The sequence below is a fragment of the Ursus maritimus genome, unplaced genomic scaffold (genome assembly GCF_017311325.1).
Source record: "Ursus maritimus isolate PB19 unplaced genomic scaffold, ASM1731132v1 scaffold_5, whole genome shotgun sequence".
Lineage (NCBI taxonomy): Eukaryota > Metazoa > Chordata > Mammalia > Carnivora > Ursidae > Ursus > Ursus maritimus.
The window spans coordinates 36065466-36071547 of NW_024426663.1; the positions used below are offsets into that span (position 1 = coordinate 36065466).

Genomic DNA, 6082 nt, shown 5'->3' on the forward strand with positions numbered 1-6082 from the left:
CTTACTCTCATATTCTCCATACCTCTCTCACCTCACCCTGGAATGGTTCGAAACAACATGAAAAAAGAGAGGCACAACTAACCTGGAGAGAGCCAGTCTCACTTGGGAGAATGGGTACAATAGGAGGAACTAGAAGATGGCAGCTTTGTGACACATGGCTGGCCATTTTAATTACTTACTTTGAGATGGTGATTTGAAGTGATACAAGACTTTGTATAATTCACAAATGATCAGAAAAATCGCGGAACAGAATTCTCATCCAGACGTGGGAGACCTTCCCTACTCAATACATTTTAATGGGACACTGGGACACAAAATCAGCCATGCTACTTCAATTTCAATGTGCTAGGTTTTTTTTATTTGTGAGCTTTAAAAAAAAATCCTACAAAAGTGTAGTATGTTAAACATCCTAATCCACTGTTTTCCATATAATAATGAATTTCAGAATTTATCCATTATACTTTGGACAGAAAGAGCTGCTTCATTCTTTTTTAATGTTCTATGGTATTCCATAATTGGGTAATCCATGTTTTACCCAACTACTTCCCTCATGGTGGCTATCTAGGTTGTTCTCAAGATACTCCAGTCCTCCTCTTCGAGGAAGACGCGGTCACAGATACAGCAGAGCTTTGGACGCCCTGCTCCCGCTCCTGACTCCCCACTGTTCGCTCTCACCAGGAACAAGTCGGTCAGAAGCCGCGCTGCCGTTATGGTTTTTAAAGACACTGGGAAGACACCCGTGGAACTGGAGGTGGTGACTGACCAAATTAGAATTACTATCACCAGCCGCAACGTAAAATCTTCGGAAAAGGTATGTGCTGACTTGATCAGAGGCGCAAAGGAAAAGAATCTCAAAGAGAAATGGCCGGTTCAGATGCCTACCAAGACTCTGAGAATCACTACAAGAAATACTCCTTGTGAAGTTTTTAAGACTTGGGATCGTTTTCAGATGAGGATCCACAAGCGACTCAAGTGATTTGCACCGTCGTTCTGAGATTATTAAGCAGGTTACTTCCATCAGTATTGAGCCAGGAGTTGAGGCTGAAGTCGCCATTGCAGGTGCTTAAATCAACCTTTTTAACAAACTGATTTACAGTTGTTAAAAAAAAAAAAAAGATATTCCATTCTTACACAACCAACTGTAATACCAATTTTATACAAGTCTGAGTATAATCTAGAAGTGGACTGCTGGGTTAAAAGATCATTTAAACTTTTGCTGGTTACTAATGAATTGCCACCGAAAGAGTATGCACTCATTTACACTGCACTTAGAAATGTATGACCCAACACATATCTCCCCAAACACTAACATATGTGTCACCAAGCTGACCTGATAGGTGGAACCAGCACAAGCTAACTTAAATTTGCATGTCTCTTACGAGAGGGAGAATCACTTCACATGTTGAAGAGCTGCTTGGAGTTTCTCATTTAGGGGTGGATTAGCATAGTAGATTCCAATGTGCATTTTAATTTTAAAAAAATTGATTTTTAGGACTTAAGTGATAAAGGAAATTAATCATTTGTCTTTTACGTGTCTTATAAATATTTTCAAACATTTAATTTTTTTATTCATCTGGTTCATGGTGTATTTTTATACAGAAAATTGGACTTTTGTATATTCTAATTTTTTAATTTTTAAAAATAGTTTCAGGGGCTTTGGGTCCTACTCAGGGAAACACTTCATACTCTAAGATTATAGAATCATCCTTCCATATTTTACTATTTTAATAATTTGTTTGTATTTAAATCTTTGATCTCTCATATATTTTGATGTAACAAGGCATGGGTTTTTTTTCCCCAGTTGTCCTGATGCCATTACTCAAATAGTCTCCATTTCTCCCCACTTATTTGTAATGGCATTTTATCATAGAATTCCTCCCTAAAAGTCATCAGGCCCACATTAGGTTTCCCAGTTGAATTTTACCCAACCACTGTGGAACAGTTAACTCAAATGTTATTCAAACTCAAAGGAACAGAAAAAAATTTTTCATACAACTCAACAGATTTTAGGAAATGGCTCTTTGACAGGTTTCTCCTTTAGTCTTTGGAAATTCATATGTATGTTTTTTTTTTTCCCCTCTTTCTTAAGGAGTCAGTTCTGGAAAAGCACACATTTCATCCAGATTTTTTTATTTTACTTGTCTAGAGCTTAGTTTATCATTGTTTATATTTCTTTTGCGATTATTTTCCCATTCTTTTTTCCATTTAGTGTATTTTTGCTTTATTTTGTTCTTCATAAGATTAGCAAGTGGTACATTTCATTGAGTCCGTAATTCTTGGACTGATTTATTGGTTTTGTATTTGTGTTTTTCTTTTTTTTTTTTTTTACTCTGTTCTTGGGTTTCCTTTGTAGTTCATTTTCTAATTTTTTGAATCAAGTACTTAATTCCTTGTCATTAACACAAATACAAAATTTCCTTTCAGCATGCTTTAGCCCTACTCCACAGTTTCTGCTACGTAGTGTTTTATTATCAGCATTTCTTAGGCATTCTCCAGTTTCTGATTTGATTTCCTTTTTGTTCCAGGAGTTGTCTAGAAAGGAGTTTTCCATTTTGACACACATGTGGTTTTTTTTGTTGTTGTTTTTTTTTGTTTTGTTCCCTAGTTTTTAACTTTAAAAGTTAGTTTTATTTATTTGTGCTCAGCTAACTTTCAAAAAAATGTTTAGGTGGAGAAATTCTTTTACATTTCTCTGAAAACTAGATATTTCTGGAGATAAAGAAGGGGGTGTAGGGGTGTGCGTGTGTGTGTGCATGTGTGTGTGTGTGTAGGAGCAGTGTCAGGTGGAGAAAGAGAGTCTGTATAAATTCCTTATCCAGAATCATTTCCTTAAACCCCCTCCCCCAGCCCCTGAGGAAAACATGAAGAGAGAAGGGAGGTAGAAAGGGGATGATGTGTGGAAGGTTTTGTTGCAGCAACTGTGGATTCCACCAGCTAACGCTTCTGTGTGGCAGAAACCAAGCCTCCCAAGAGACAGGCTTAGGACCATTTCCCTCATTACTAGGCCTTCGTGTTGCCATGCTGGGTATGAGTGCAGAGGGCTAGAGCTGAACTGCTCTACTGGAAGAGATTTATAGAGATGATGTGAAGAATGAGAAAGAAAGTAGAATCAGCAGCTAGAGGCAAGAGAAAGCCTTCAAGGAAGAACCAAGATGTTTACTGATAGCTGGATGAGTTCTCCTCAAAGCCTTCAGTAAAAGATCTATTTTTCACCATTGTAGTGTGAAGCTGGATTTTCTGGAGGGCCTTACTGAATGGACTGATGTGATTTTGAGTTGTATAAGGGGTGAAAGCAGAGGCAGTCAGTAGAAAGTTATTATACTTGACTTATATTTTTAAGGTCTTGATATAAAAAGTGTGTCCTTCTAGTTCAAGGCATGAAGAAAGGACACTGAGAGGAGACTGTGAGACCCTGAATCTAGTTTTGGCTTTCTCACTTTCTGTGGGATCTGGAGATCACTGACACCATTAGGTCTCAATTCTTCTGGAAGAAGATTGTGTAATAGCAGCTTACTCTTCATCTCTTTCTGGAATATTCCAAGAGTTAAGAGCTCTGAATAGGGTCAATGTACCTGGCTTTGCCCCTAACTTTGTCATCTGGTTTGACCTTGAGCAGGTTACCTAATCCCTTTAGGAACTGAAATCCTCCAGTGTAAAATTATAATAAAATGTTGCCTGTTTCAAAGAGCTGTGGTAATGATTAGATGAAGTAATTTTTTAAAAAGCTATTTATCAGAGTTCCTGATGCAGGGTAAGGACTGAACAACTGATACCTTAAACAAGTTAACAGGCAACTGAAGGAATAAATTCGTAAGAGTACAAGGAGTTCTAGACCAGGATGAATAGGCTTAATTAGCTTTGTAGTTGTGGGCAGTTCATCTAATTGCTTTTGTCTCTGACTTCCTCACTCAACTGAACTCTTAATTATTCAGAACGTATTTTGATAGACATCACAAGTCACAATACATCTGGCCCTCAGTTTCCTCACTGGTGTAATAATAGGATGAGCTAGCTGGTTTTTAACATCCCTTCCATCTCTAACTTTTCATGAGATCATTATAGTTGTTACCCTCAACATCTGTGAGCCTGTGCTCACTCCTATATATTCTGCTCCTAATTATCTACACTCTAGCTATCAACACCACCAGTGCTCTTCTACTCTGGGATATAGCATAATATCCACATGGCTCAGACAGTCAAACACACTCATACACATTTCACTCTTCTGCATTTATTCCAGGTTTCCTTTTGACTTGATATCACTAAGATCACTGGCGAGGAGCTCTAAATGGGCTCACGGATGACCCCTAAAATCTGCAGTCACTGAAAAAAGGCTAACACACTTGTAAATAACTTAGGGTGGACTGTATTTAAAGTCATTATATGTGTTCTCTTGAATTAGAAGGTAAAGGTTTGGCACAAATGGAACTTTGATGTCTGATCACTATGAATTTGAATGGTGACTGATTGTACTTCCCAGTTCTGGGAAATTTGGCTAGTTAATTAATCTCTCGAAACTTTAATTTCTTCATCTGTATAATGGAGATACTGACAGCCCGGCATTAATTTGAGAAAAATAAATGAAATAAAGATGTAAAAGGGCTTGGCACACTACTCGATGCATTCCTTCCTTCTCTCTTGGAACAGGAGGTATGGATGACAAGATATGTCCATCCCAAGAGCCCATGATCTTGGAACTCTTTTGGTCTAGTACTGCAAATGAATGGTAATGCCATCCTCAATGCTACATTAAAAAAAAAAAAATTGGTTAAAAAAAAAAAAAGTATTTCAGTGAACAAAGCCTCCAAGGGTTATTTACTACAGTGTTACTCAGCATTTGAAAATTCTGCAACCTACCCCTCAATTTCTAACTGTCCTGTGTAACAACATGTGAAGGGGAGGGGGTGGCTGTGAGGTGTGTGTGAAGGCTGGGAGTCTTGGGGAAAGGACTGGGAGGGTGACGGAACTCTCAGGACCCACCCACGTGATGGCATGAAGAGTCTAATAGTAAGGAGGGAAAATGGGGGGGACTAAAGGAAAGCAAAATGCTGATAAATTGGAAAATAAACCTTATTATCGTTACCTGGCTTTTTGCTCCATCCCACTGGTAGTAGTGGACAGACAGCCCACTAGTAGAAGTAGAGACTCTAACAAACAGTACACTCTCTCAAATATGGACTAGGAGAGGCCCATCTTAGGTCTGATGACATGAAAAAGAACAGCAAAACTGAATAACTGAAAAGCTTAAAAATCCAAGTGCTGATTAACCGAGAGTTGGCTCTAAAAAGAATGAAAACATCTGCTGGCTTCTCTGAAGAAAAAAACAATCCCTTTGGGTTCTTCCTGCAACAAATCCTGTTCTCAATTTTCTGTTTGGGAGTCATCCAGGAAAAAAATGACCTCTCCCATTCTAGTAATGAATTTCTATTCCCTTTTGAACTTTAAATATGTTAATTTAATCCTCACATGGTCACCAAAAAGTATGTATTGTCAAACCATAGATCTTGATACACTGCTTCAGGGCTCACCCCGACCCTGTGACTCGGATCTCTCTACTTCTAAACACAGAGCTCGTCAAAAGGAAAGATGGCCTAGCCCGGCCAGGCCCAGGCCTGTCCCTCTGGCGTTTACAAGAATTCTGCCTTTTTGTCATGCTGTCCCTTCACTGAAGTGAAGCATTCCCAACCCTCTAATGATTTCAGAAACTGGCTAAGAACACTAGGTAGCATGGGACCAAAACCACACTACTACTCATTTCTGGACTTGAAATCGCCAGCATTCAGAACATATTCTCCTACAACACAGTAAATACCTCCCAACTCGGATTTTATCTTTTCTTTTTTATAAGATCATTCAAGTGTTTGCCCTCATTAAAAAAAAAAAAATACATGATATGTTAATCTGCAGGCCAAAAAGCATAGTACTATCTTGAGTGTGTGTGAATACTGAGGTGCTTGGATGGGCCTGTGCTCCTGGGAATACCAAGTACTTGCTGCCTCTCAGTATTTAGCTGGTTAGAAGTAGATTTTTTTTTTAAGCTGGGGAGCTATCTTTCTAATCTGGGATTTGCTGGCATTTAGTA

General features: G+C 38.6%; 1 pseudogene; it reads left to right on the top strand.

The window, feature by feature from the left end:
• Positions 1-588: 588 nt before the first annotated feature.
• LOC103663618 lies at positions 589-5768 on the top strand (annotated as a pseudogene).
• Positions 5769-6082: the final 314 nt, after the last annotated feature.